The sequence below is a fragment of the Equus quagga genome, chromosome 10 (genome assembly GCF_021613505.1).
Source record: "Equus quagga isolate Etosha38 chromosome 10, UCLA_HA_Equagga_1.0, whole genome shotgun sequence".
NCBI lineage: Eukaryota > Metazoa > Chordata > Mammalia > Perissodactyla > Equidae > Equus > Equus quagga.
Genome location: NC_060276.1, coordinates 79,283,859 through 79,297,529, shown reverse-complemented (window position 1 = coordinate 79,297,529; position 13,671 = coordinate 79,283,859).

Sequence of the window (13,671 nt, the reverse complement as noted above, 5' to 3'; positions counted from 1 at the left end):
GTGCCGTGTGGTTTCCTCCTCCCTCCAGCCATTGATTCATTCATCCAGTTCAATAAATTTTGGCTAAGCACCTCTTGTGTGCAGTGAGGCTCTTCCAAGCCAGGACTCTTGACTCCCTGTTTCCTACCTCAACAGATGTTTTTGAGGACTTCCCCAGGTAAGACTCACGTCCCTTATATAGTAACCTAAAGTGAGATGCCCAAATGTCAGGCCTGTAATGGAACTTACAGGCTTTGTCCAGCCGTCTCCCGAGGCCCTTAGAGGGGAAGAAAGGTGCCCAGGGTCCCACTACTAGGAAGTGTTGGAGCCAGAACTGGAACCTAAGTCCCCTTTCCACATCACCCCTAGAGCTAGATTGCTCCCATTGCAGATCAGGACAGGCAGAAGTAGCCAGGGAGAAGGTGGGGCTTAGGTTGAGCCTTGAGGGTCGACGTGCTGGGCAGGCCAAACAAGAAGCTTGCCAATTACACTGCCCGCTTCTGGAAACCCTCAGCAAACCTGCCATGCCCACAGTCCCTTCTGAGGAGTTTCTTAAGCATGAGTTGCCATACTCTATACCATGTAACCTCACAATCCTGACCACAAATGGTAAGGTTGGGATAGTATCTGACTAAAGGGTAGCCAATCTCTAGGCTGGCCAGCAGCCTTTTAGGTGGACTGATGTAAGAACTCCGTCTCATAGGGATGGCCTGTATCAAATGGCTAATGTATGAAACAATCAGACCCTTTTTCAGGGAGGCTGAATGTAAGGCATTCAGAAGAAGTGAACAATTAGAATTTAGCAAGGCAGAAATGGTGGTGGATGAGGGGTGCCAGAAACTAAACAGCAAAAGCAAGGAGAAAGCTGCAGAAACCATGAGGCATTTGTATCATAAGAACATGGGACCACAAGGTAGCAGAAGCCACGAAGCAGCAAGACAACAATGGGCCAAAAGGACACAGAAGCCACGAAGCAATAGGAGCCACGATGTAGCAGGAGCCACAAGGAACAGAAACCATGAGACCAAAGCCTGAATCTGCGAGATCCATGAAGCAGCAGAAGGCTTGAACAGACCAGATTCATGAGGCAGCAGAAGTGATGAGACTGAAAGAGCACAAGATAGCTGAAACCATGTGGCAGCAAGGCAGCAGGAATTACAAGGCCAGCAGAAGCTACAACACAGAGAAGCCCTGGATTAATTGGAACCAAAGCCTCAGAAGCCAGGAAGCTACAGGAGCCAGAAGGCCCAGAAGCTGTGAGGCCGCGAAGGCCACGGGCTAGCAAGGAGGGGAGCAGAAAGAAGGTAGTCGGCAGCAGTAGGAGGAGTATAAATACAGGCAGAAAGAATTTGAGTCACCATTTTGGGAAGCACTAGAGAAGGAAGCAACAGATGCCTGCAGCTGAGGGAGTGACAAGATAAGCCAGGCTCCAGAGCTGCTTTGGATCATGAACCATTTTCAAGTTTCTGTCTTTCTGTGAGGCTGCCTGTGTAGCTGTTTTTGTCTTCCTTGTTTCCCTGAATGCTCCAATAAATCTCCATCACTAACCTGAGTGTGTCTGTTCCTTGTAATCTAAAAGAGATTAACACTGTGGTGTGCACTTTAGATGAGTAAAGAGCACGTCTTCCAGGTGAGTTTGCACCAAGACACAGAGGTAGGAATTCACTCATTCTTTCTCTCATACCCTCACTGGCACAGGCACTTTTCATTTACTTATTGGCTGCTTTTTCTCATTCGTTCAGTCAGTCATCATTGATTTATTCACTTATTCCTGCATAACTCATTCGTTCACTTTTTCACTTAATCATTCCTGCATTAATATAAGCATATACTCGTTCATTTGCTCATTTGTTCTTTTCTGTATTCACTCAATCATCACTTTTTCATCCATTCACTCGGCAGGCATGCACTGAGTTCCTGCTGGGTGACAGGTCCCGTGCTAGGTTCTGGAGATAAGATATACTCCCTGAACTCCAGGAACTCAACAGTTTAATTGGGGGGTCAGATAAGTAAGCAGATAAGTGTACCACGTATGACAGATGATATAACAGAAGTCTAGATGGGGCAGAGTGAGAGAATATAGAACCATTGGATGGTTCTTCCTGGAGTAGGACGGGATGGAGGGAGTACTCAGGAAAGCCTTTATAGAAAAAGGGGTACTTGAACTGAGTCTTGAAGGAAGAGTTGGTGTTTACCATGTGGAAAGGGGGAAAGAACGTTCCAAATGGAGGAGCTGCCTCAGCAAAGTTGTATGAAGAGTGTGAAAGTGCATGGATTTTGGGGGGAGCAGGCATTAGTCCATGCTGTGGAAGAAGTGGCAGAAGCCAGGCAATCAAGCTTAGCTTTGACCCTATGGGCAATGGGAAGCCAGAGAAGGATTTGAAGCAGGGGAGTGACAGAGTCAGATTGGTATTTTAGGAAGATCACTTGGGTAGCTGGCGTGAAAGATGGTTGGGGGCATGAAACACTGACCTAAATAATTTACTTGAAGAAAGAACCTGTAAGTGTCGTGAGTAGAGGCCTGAATAAAGACCCAGGAGTCCCTGAGGAGGGAGGAAGTTCTACCAGGGGACAAAGAAAGACTTTGGAGGAGGTGGAATTTGAGCTGAGCATTGAAGAACAGGGAGGGTTCCAACTGGTGGAGATAAGGAGTAAGGGCTTTCCAGGCCTGGGAGACAGGAAAACAACTGCAGAGGTGGGTGTAAAGATGGCAGGTTTGGGCTACTGAATATTCCAGTTTGCAGCAGAGCTGCATTTGAGGGAGAGACAGCAAGCTTTCCCAAAGTTTTTTATATTCTGCTGCTTTTAGGCCTGCAGAGACAAGGGAATTTGGAGGAAGGGGATAAGGGGTGGGCAGGAATGTCCTTTTACTGTGTTTTTAAACATTAATTTTAAATACGTGTTCATTTTAAAATAGAAGTAATTCATGCACATTATTTAGAAAATAAATCAGTAAACTCAAATCAGTACAAAAGGACATTATGAAAAGCAAGAGCCTACTGTCTCACACATCCCCGCCCCCACTACCATGTTTAGTTATTAGCAACTACTTCTAGTTATTTCTTCTGGTCGCTATTTCCATATCTAAGTATTAAGCTATATGGGCATTTGTCTCATCAATTTCAGATATTACCCATTGGTGTCCTGCTCTGACAGATGAGGATTTAGATCATTTGCACCAAGTTCAATTGTTGTCCTTCTTGCTTCTAGTATAATTCGATTTCTCCATTAGATACCTTTCTGAATTTAAGTAACACTTTTATGTCCTGTTCTGTGAACTAGAGAAAATGTTTTTTAACCAGAACTTTGTTAGATGAGAATATCTTTTCCTTTTGCCCCCTCCCCTACCATCAACCTCCTAACTTCTGTCATCTTGTCTGTTATGTTGTTAAAATCGGTAACATTGGATTCTGTTCTGTAACCACGATTAGGTTTGTGTGTGTTTTGTCTGTAGTTTGATAGTTTGATTCTAAAAGTTGAAAAGCAGTAAACAGTTATTATCTTAATGACTGTAAATATTGTTCATTGCAGAGCCAATGAATGTATTTTTATAATTTTTTCCTTGTAGCAGTTTTTCATTTTTCCTCAAGTTTCTATTCTTTTTTTCTCTTTCACTATTTTACTTTATCATATATTGCAATTCTTTTTTCTTTTTAAAATCTCTGTTACATTAAATACCCCATCTAGTCCACATTTTTCCCCCAAGAGACCTTCTTCCTGGAGCCCTCCATTCCCTTTCTAAAATCTGGACAAGTTGCTCTGTAGACCTGATGCATGGCTGTCATTTTGGGACTTTCCTTCACTGCTTTCCTTCGTTATATCCACTATTTAGTGATTCCCTTAGTTATATCCACTATTTTCTGGTTTTGTTTTATCTTTTCCATTGTTTTGACAGTACATATCCTCAAGTAACTTTCTCAGAAAGTTTGTGTAGGAGGTAGAGTTCCTGATCTTGCATATCTGAAAATATCTTTATTTCATCCTAACATTTGGCTATAAGATTTGAAGTTCAACATCATTTTCCCACAGAACTTTGAAGGTATTGCTCCACTTTCTTCTAGCACCCAATTTTGATGATAAGAAGTCTGAAATGCAGTCTGAGTTTCATTACTTTATAGGTAACTTTCCCCATCTCTTTCTCTTCTCTCCTTCTGGAACCTCAATGACAGGAATGTTAGATCTTTTGTTATAGTCTCACAGGTCCCTAAGGCTCTGTTCAGTTTTTCTCCCAGTCTATTTTCTCTCTGTTTTCCAGATTGAGTAATTTCTATTGTTCCATCTTTAAGCGCATTGATTCTTTCCTCTGTTCTCTTCATCTTGCTGTTAGCCCATCCATGCAGGTTTTTGATTTGGTTATTATATTTTTCAGTACTAAAATTTCCATTTGGTTCTTCTTTATATCTTCTGTTTCTTTGCTGACAGTTTCTGTTTTTTCTTTTGTTTTAAGCATGTTCCTTGTACATTGAGGCATTTTTATGATGGCTGCTTAAAAAACCTCGTCAGATAACTTTTAACATCTCTGTCATCTTGGTGTTGGAGTCTTTTCTCAATCAAGTTGAGATTTTCTTGGTTCTTGGTATGATGAGTGATTTTTCTATTGAAAACTGGGCATTTGGGGTATTGTGTTATGAGACTCTGGATCCTATTTAAATATTCTGTTTTAGCTTGCCTCCTCAGACACTGTTCTGGCAGTGAAAGAGGGGACACTGCCTCATTACTGTCGGGTGGACGTGGAAGTTCAGGATCTCCACTCAGTCTCTGTTGATACCCTAGGAGGAAGATTTCCTCATTACTCTTGGGTGGGAGGATGGGAGTTCCTGCTCGCCACTCAAGCTTCTCTGACAGCACTCCAATGGGAAGGGGGAAGGATGACTCTTTGCAGCCAGTGAGGGTGGAAGTCTAGGCTCCCCACTTGGCCTTTGCTGGTGGGGACCACAGATTTTTCTGTGGTGTTTGGTTGGAGTGGAGTGGTTATTATCTAACTGCCACCTTCTCCAGCGCCAAGTCTGGGGTATGTGAAGTGAAAAGCAAACCCAGGGAACTCACCACCATGTCACTCCTCTGCCACCGAGGTCCCCAGCAGGTTTGCCTTGTTCTCTCACCCTCTCGGAGTCTTATGTTTATATATGATGTCCCAGGATTTTAGCTGTGCTTGGGGAGAGGAATAGGGAAAAGTACTTCTACTCCATCCATCCCCCTTTTTTTTTTTTTTTAAAGATTTTATTTTTCTCCTTTTTCTCCCCAAAGCCCCCCGGTACATAGCTGTATATTTCGTTGTGGGTCCTTCTAGTTGTGGCATGTGGGACGCTGCCTCAGCGTGGTCTGATGAGCAGTGCCATGTCCGCGCCCAGGATTCGAACCAACGAAACACTGGGCCGCCTGCAGTGGAGCGTGCAAACTTAACCACTCGGCCACGGGGCCAGCCCCATCCATCCCCCTTTTTAAATAGTTATTTTTTATTTTCCTTTGGAGGAAGATTAGCCCTGAGCTAACATCTGCCGCCAATCCTCCTCTTTTTCGCTGAGGAAGACTGGCCCTGAGCTAACATCCGTGCCCATCTTCCTCTACTTTATATGGGACGCCCACCACAGCGTGGCTTGCCAAGCAGTGTGTAGGTTTGCACCTGGGATCCAAACCGGCCAATGCTGGGCCGCTGAAGTGGAACGTGCGAACTTAAACGCTGCGCCACCGAGCTGGCCCCTAAATAGTTATTTTTTAAAAAATTGTATTCTTGGTGTTCTGAAATTTCATAATTATGTGTTTAGGTTTGAGGATTTGTCATTCCTTGTGCTGGTCATTGTTTAAGTCCCTTCATTTTGAAGTTCTTCAACTCTGGGAAATTCCCTTATATTATTTCTTTGATATATTCCTCTCTTCCATTTTCTTTGTTCTCTCATGAACTCCTTAAAGTTGGATGTTAGACCTTCTGAATCGGTCTTTAGTTTTTATTTGTTCTCTCCCCCAGCTCTTCCTCCCTTCCATCCTCTCCCCTCCCTTCCAGGTTCTCTCCCTCTCTTCCTTTTGTTCTTGTTTACTTTCTGGGGGAAGACTCAACTTTATCTTTCAACTCTTATATTGTATTTTCATTCTCACAATCACATTTTTAAATTTTCAAATATCCATTTATGTTCTCTTTTCCTTTCTTATGGCATCCTGTTCTTGTTTTGTGGATACACTATTATATTGAATCTCTTGGAGAATAATAGAGGTATTTTTTTATGTTTCCTTCTTTTCTTTGAAACCTCTATTTCCTGTGGAATTCATTTTTACCTGTTTGCTTATTTTGTTCTCTTTCAATTTTCAGTCTTTTCTCAAACTGCCTGGTGATCCCTGGTGGTTTACTCATATTTAAGAATGCAGCACTTAAAATCTGATTGGAAGCTCTGTGTATGGGGGACAGGGCTAGGTGACTGGTGGCGTTCCTTTAGGGTGATGCAGGAGAACTGACTGCTATGCTGCAAAGTCCCTGAATGCCAGAATGCAAAGATCTAGTCTCTGAGGTCGTTCAGCTTCCTTAGATAAGAACACTCTGGTTGTTGCCTAATGGGTGGGCAACCGGCTGTTGTGAATTGTACACAAGGGGGTGGGTTAACAGTTCGATATACAGCTTTCCATTTAATCTCCCTGTTTTCAGCCCCACATCTCACTCCCAGCTGACATCATTCCCAGCATTGTTAAGACCCGAGACACTCCAGGCTTCTGCAGAGAAATATCAGCTCCTTCCTCTGTGGCATCCCCTCCATGCATCCTCCAGGCTATGGCTTCCTCCACCATGCTTCATCAGTCACTATTCCTCCATTTACTTCTTATCTGCCAGAAATTTGTTGAAATCTCTCTTTTGCTGATGGACCTGCTCGCATTCTCTTCATCATTGTGTTTTTATACTTTTTAAAATTTCTTTACTATCATTTTAGCAAGGTCTCAGAGGGGAGTGGAGATAAACACATGGTAAGTCTGCCATCTTGACCTGGAAATCTGCTAGTCAATTTATAACTGTTTTTAATTTTTCTGATAATTATGTTTATATCTCTAAATAATATACAGATTTTTCCATTTATCAACTTATTTGTCACTTTTAGACATTATCTGTTACACCACCCAACTGCCCTCCTCCCATGCTCCCAATATAGCCGTATCACTAATTCTGTATCCGCTGTTCCTTACCTTTGTACCTTTAAATAATAGACTTATACTCCCTCTTTCAATCTCTCAATTTCTGTCATCTTTTATATTAACAAGATTAACAACATTTATGTTCTGTTCTGTAACCATAATTAAGTCATCTATACTTTGCCGACAGGTCATTTTAAAAGTTTGAAGTCAATAAAGTGTTTATGTTGTTATGATTATATAAATGCTGTTTCCTAAAGCGCCAATTAGTGTACTGGGATTGCATTTCTTTTCTTATACGGTTTTTTTCCCCCTGGAGTTTCTAATTGCCTTTCTTTTTTTCCTTGCATTGTCTGACTTTATCTCCTTCTTAACTTGTTGCAAATTCTCAAGGAAAGTATAAAATCATTTGAATCCCCTTTTTTCTCAGATGCCTTCCTCCTGGAGCCCTCCGTCTTTCTGCTCCAATTTGGACTGGTTGCTCTGTAGGCCTGCGGCACAACTGTCATGCTGGGACGTCCCTTCATTACTCTTCTGGGTTGGACCCAATCTTTCCTGGACCCCATATCTTCCTCTTTCTTAGTTTAAGCCTTTGTAGTGGACGTTGTGGTTGTTCTTCAACATCCATTCCTCTCCTCCCCCATCGTATAGCAACTATGCAATTTGACTGGGATTGACGCCACCGCCAGCTCTAGGTGTAGGCCCTTATTGGTATAAACCCATCTGAGTGATCTTGTCCCCTTGCCACAGTGATGATTGGCTCAGAGATGATCCAATCACACTGAAGTTTAGGACTTTTGTTCAGTTTTTGAGGGAAGAGGTGGCCTGTCTTCCCTTGGATATGGACAAAGAAGTATGTAGCCTGGTCGCTGCTGTTAGCCATCTTGTGAACATGCCTGAGGATGGAGCTGACAAATGAAGGAGGCAAATCCAAGAGAATCACAGAGAAATGGAACCATATTCCCAATCGTGCTATGCCTGAAGTCTGCCCTGCCTGTGGACTTCTCAGTTAAGTGAACCAATAAATTATATTTACTATTTAAGCCAGTTTGAGTTGGGTTTTATATTTCTTGCACCTGAAAGCATAACCTGTACTTTTACTGTCTCCCCTTAGAGAGGGAATGAGTGCATTTTTGGTTATATGAGGCACTATGTTAGGTGGAAGGCTTTTTTTAGAGTAAGTATGGGAGGAAGGATATATGTGGATGTTGGACGATCAAAGGAGTGAACTCTGGTGGCTGCGTGGCATCTAAATCCCCAACCTGTTTTGGAAGATTCCCGCCTCCCGTGAGTCTTGGTGAAAGGCAGGACCCCACTTCCTCCTATGGAAACTGAAGGTGGTCAGAGACTTCCTCTCCCTGCCCACCAGGCAGCAAGGGCTGAACCCTCTGTTATGGCTTTGAATCTGGAGCCAGCAACACGAAGGAGACAGGAATATACCAGTTTAACAGATGGATGATAGATAAGGAGAATACATTTGCAATGTGCAAAACTGACAAAAGATTAATAACTAGAAAAAGAAGATAGTAAACCCAACAGGAAAGTGGGCAAATGATATGAAGAGTAATCAACAGAAGGAGAAACTTGAATTTACACAAGGGAAAACTTGAATATATTAAGAGATTTTCCACTCTACTAATAATTATAGAAATGAAAATTAAAATAGTGAGAAATGGCTACAAGAATGCTAACATGTAGAAAGTCAGATACTGTCAAGTGCTGATGAGGATGTGAGGAAAAGGAAAACTGTGGGTGGCAGGGTAAACTGGTACAGGTATTCCAGAGAGTAATTTGGCAGTACCTCCTGAAATTTACTATATGTATACCCTACAACCCAGCAGTTGCGCTCCTGGGTATATATTCCAGAGAAATTCTCACACAGGTCCTCAAGGAAATATAGTTCCGGTGGCTTGTTGCAGCATTATTTGTGGCAGTGAAGAATCGGAAGCAACCCAGATGTCCATCACCATGGGTCTGGATAAGCAAACTGCGATATACTCATAGGATGGAGTATATAAAAGAAGAAAAAGAAATTAGCTAAATTTACATATAGCCACATAGATAGGTCTCCAAAAGCTAGTGTTGAGTGAAAAAGTTAGCAGAATGAGATTTACAGCATATACCACTTATGTAAATGTAAAACAGCACTGTATATTTTCATGGATATGCATATACCTAAATAAGCATGTGGAAGATGGATTGGAAGTATGTGTACATGGAATGCACTAGAGTAGCTCACTAAGGTGGGCAGGAGAATGGGAGTGGGGATGGAGGCTGACGAAAACATATAATAACACAACGATATCAAGCAAAAGAGGGGCCTTGAATGGACTGATGAAAATAATGTGCCATGGATTGAAGAGCATGCATAACACAATCCTGAAGCTGACCACAAGTAAACGAGAATAGACAGGAGAATGGCTCGAGTTCATCTGCAGTAGCGTGTGATGGTAAGATGACGTCCAGGGGTCACAGCAGTGAGGGTAGCAATACCAGTAGCAGCATTCTAACCTGGCTCTTCCCACAGTGTGGCCTTAGCTGTGGCTCCTCTTGCCGGATTCTCCAGACTTCTCTGAGCTATATGATAACCTTGCAACAAATCCCTTTTCTGCTTAAGTTAACTATCATCAGTTTCTGTTACTTGCATCCAAGAATCCTCACTGATACATCACGCATTTTGTTGGAGAACATCCTCAAGTAGCTTCTTAAGAAAGGTAAATTTTGGGTCTTTGCGTGTCTAAAAACGTAGCATTATTTTGCATTCATATTTGAATGAGAGTTTGCTTGAGGAGTCTATGTTGAAAATATTTTTTCCTCTGAATTTTGAAGGTATTGCTTTTATCATGTAGTGTTTAAGTTGGATGCTAATATCATTCTCATTCCTTTGCTAGTGACCTCTTCTCCCCATCTCTGGGGGCTTACATTGTTTTCCTTCATCCCTGGTGTTTTGAAATGTCACAATGATAAGCCCAGAAGTGTGTGTTTTTCCCCATCTGTTTTGCTGGGCGCCTGGTGGTTGGGCCCTTTCAATCTGAAGACTCATGTCCCTCTCCTCTAAGAAACCATTGTTTGATTTCTTTGCTAAGTTTCTCTCCTTTATTTTCTATATTCTCTCTTTCTAGATCTCTTATTAGTTGGGTTTTGGATCTCCTGGATGATTGTCTTTATCTTTTTATTTTCTCTCCTATCTTCCATGTCTCTTTTAATTCTGCATTCTGGAACATTTTCTTGACTTTATCTTCTATTGAACTTTTTAATTTCAGCAGTCATTTTAAATTTCTAAGCACTCGTTCTTATTCTCCAAAGGTGCCTTTTTCATGACGCCTTTTTTTAATGGATGCAATATCTTCTGTGTATGTGTGCTTAATAGAACTTTACTGGAGCCTTGAGGATAACAGACGTTAATTACCAGGCCAGAAAGGAAAGCTGTAAACGCATACCAGCTATTACCTCTCCAAGAGAAAGTCACCCCTGCCCCTCTGAAGGGGGCTGCCTACTGGCTGTCCCTCTCCTTAGCTCCCTAGCCTGATACCATATGTGGGCAAGATGGTCATCTACCAACTGGATGGGTTTGGGCCATGTGCTCCCTGTCTGGAGTCCAGATCTCCAGCTCTCACTTTGACATCAGAGAGAGGAGATCATTGTTCTGTTCCCCACTCCCAGGCCAACTGTATTTCCTGCTTCAGCATAACACTCCACATCTCCATTTTCTTTCTGGGACATTCTCACACCTGCTTCCCACAGTGCTGACCTGGTCCCCACGGCCCACACGAAGCAATCACAATCGTCAGCAGCACATTTCACAGAGCGGATTGTTTTTAATGTTGAATAACAATAGACATCGTGGAAACAACAATCCAGTCTAGTTCCTTTCTATAGTCTTTCCTCCAACAGGAATCAAGAGGAATCCAAGCCTGCATATCTCAGTGTTTGGAACTGAGTATCTTCTGTGAGCAAAGGTCTGGGCAAAAGTAAGCGCACACATTTCTCAAGAACAAATAAGAATTTTCCGGGATAGTCCAGTCCAAACCCATCTTTAGGATGAAGAATGAACTCAGTGGAAGCACACTACTGTTAGAGTCCACCAAAAATATGTCACTGCTCAGAACATTTACCATTTTAATCAGAATGGACAACATTTGCTGAGTGCTTACTCTGTACCAGGCACTTGAATTACCTTCATTTCATGAAGAAGGAAAATGAGGCTCCCAGGTATCACTCGCCCAGGATCACAGAGCTAATAAATGGCAGAAAGGAAATTGCATCAGGAGTGTCTAGCCACAGTCAACCCATGTAACTGCTGCATAGTGCTGTACAGGTGTCCAGCAGCCGCATTCAGGTTAGTGGTGACAGCACAATTTTCTCTAAGGTCAGTGGGTGGATACCTGAGATACCTTAGTCTAAGTACAGAGCCTATTCTGCTTAGTTTGCTTCCAAGGTGAATTGCTATTCTTTCCTCTGGAGATAGGAAACTGCTACCAGATTTTATTTAAAAAATTTTTTTCGTAGAAACCACAACACTTTATTTCTTAATTTCAATTTTTCATCAAAATACTATTTGCACGTAGTTAAAAAATAAAATAGTGCTAAAGAGCTCGTAATAAAACCCAGCAATATCCTGCCCCACTCTTTCCCACTGCAAGCCCTGTTCCCTAGAGGCAACTACTGTGAACGATTTTAGCAGTTTTTGGCTGTTTCTTCTGTCATTTGCCACTCCCAACTCCCTTCCCCTTGCCATCTCCCACTCAGAGGGTGAAGAACCAGATACTTTTTTAGCCTCTCTTGCACCTAGAGATGGTTATGTGTCCCAGTTGTGGCCATGAGGTGTTTGCTGGGGGCCTTCTGAACAGGCTTTTGCTTTCCTGAGACACACGTAGGTGACACTGTCCCCTTCCTTCTTCTTTCTGCCTTGGATATAGTTGCGCTGCCTGAAGCTGTGACAGTAATCTTGTGACCGTGAGGGAATGAGCATGAGGATGAAGACTCAACACATCAAGGAAGAAAAAGAAAGAGCCTGGTTCCTTGATGGCACCATTGAGCAGCTGGACCCCTGCCACACTTTCACTAATAATGAATTAACTTCCTGAGAAATAAATAAGTTAATTAATTAATTAATTAATTAAGCCATATGTGTTTAAGCCACTATCAGTTTGGTTCTTTGTTACTCGTAGATGAAAGAATTTTTAACTGAAGGACCACTATGTTTCTATGTAGTATACAACTATTTCTTAACTTAGCAATTTGAGACATTATCTCTTGACATCTCATTCTGGTAGAAGAGGATTTTGTCCCCCTCCACACACACATTCTTATTTTCCCTCCCTTCACTCTTCCACTATGTTTATATCCCAATTCCTAGTAAATCAGTAGTTGCTACAGAGCCAAGAAATGTACTATAATTACCTGGATTTCTTTTGCCTTTTTTCTGTGTTTCTGAATTTAATAGTTGCTTGGGGATTTGTTTTTTTTTTTTCAGTAGAAATGTGCTCAGCCTTAGTTTTTCCCCTTTGCTTCATCAGTTTGTTTATAAACCTATTAGCATATTTTTCCGCAAATGTTCAAACTTCTCAGCCCATTGATTCGAGAAGAAACCAATAAAAAGTTGATTGGTTGGGAGCCTGCATAAGCAGCCAGGGTTTGTCTAATCCACTACTGGGCTTCCCTTGTAGGTGACTGGGTAGGGACCCACACATTCTGCTGGAGGACTCCTAAGTCCAGAAAGTGAAGGCTTTGCTCTGGGACTGCTTGGTTTCTTTGGGGAACCCTCTCTGTGTATTTCGCTTGAGCGTACATGCTTGGCTCTTGTCATTTCTACCCACACCCTCGGAGAAGGGCAGGGGGAGGGTGGGGAGTCAACCGTTCAGACACATACTTTCAATTCTCTCCCTGTCGGGGCCTCTACCCCTCACTCCCACCATCAGGATACCTTTTCTGCGCTAGAGCCTCGCGAGGATTTGCAGGGTAGACCAGCGCTCTCCTCATGGTTCCCATCCCACATGTGGACTGTGTCTCTGTCTTTCCTGGCCCTGCTTTCTCAGTTACTGCCCCTCCAGCCCCTTCCTGCTTATCAGAAATTGTTGAAATCTCTCCCCCACTGATGGGACCTCTTCGTTTTCCCTGGAGCTGTGGGTTTACGCACTTGATTCCTTTACTCATATTTCATGGGGTCTCAGGAGTTAGAGGAGACAGACGCATTCCACCTTCTTGAGCGATAGTTAGAATTTGAATTTTTAACTGCTCCAGATCATCTGGACAGGCCCCAAGTGTGTGGACCAACATTTGTAAACCACTGGCAATGGAGAAAGCCTGGGTTTGGGAATCCGATGGATTTGAGTTTGAATTCTGACCCTCTGACATCCTTACTCAAGTCACATCCATGGGTCTCAATCTTCTCCCCTACAAAATGGGAATAATGATGTCCAGCTGATAGAGTTCTGGGAAGATTTTCTCAGCTACTGTATGTAAAGCATCCACCACAGGGCTTGGCAGACAGCTGGTGCTCAAAATGAGAGTGACCACTTTTTAATGAGAGCAAGTGGGAAATGTGATTGGGAAGATTTGAGTTAGGTTTTAGGAAGGCCT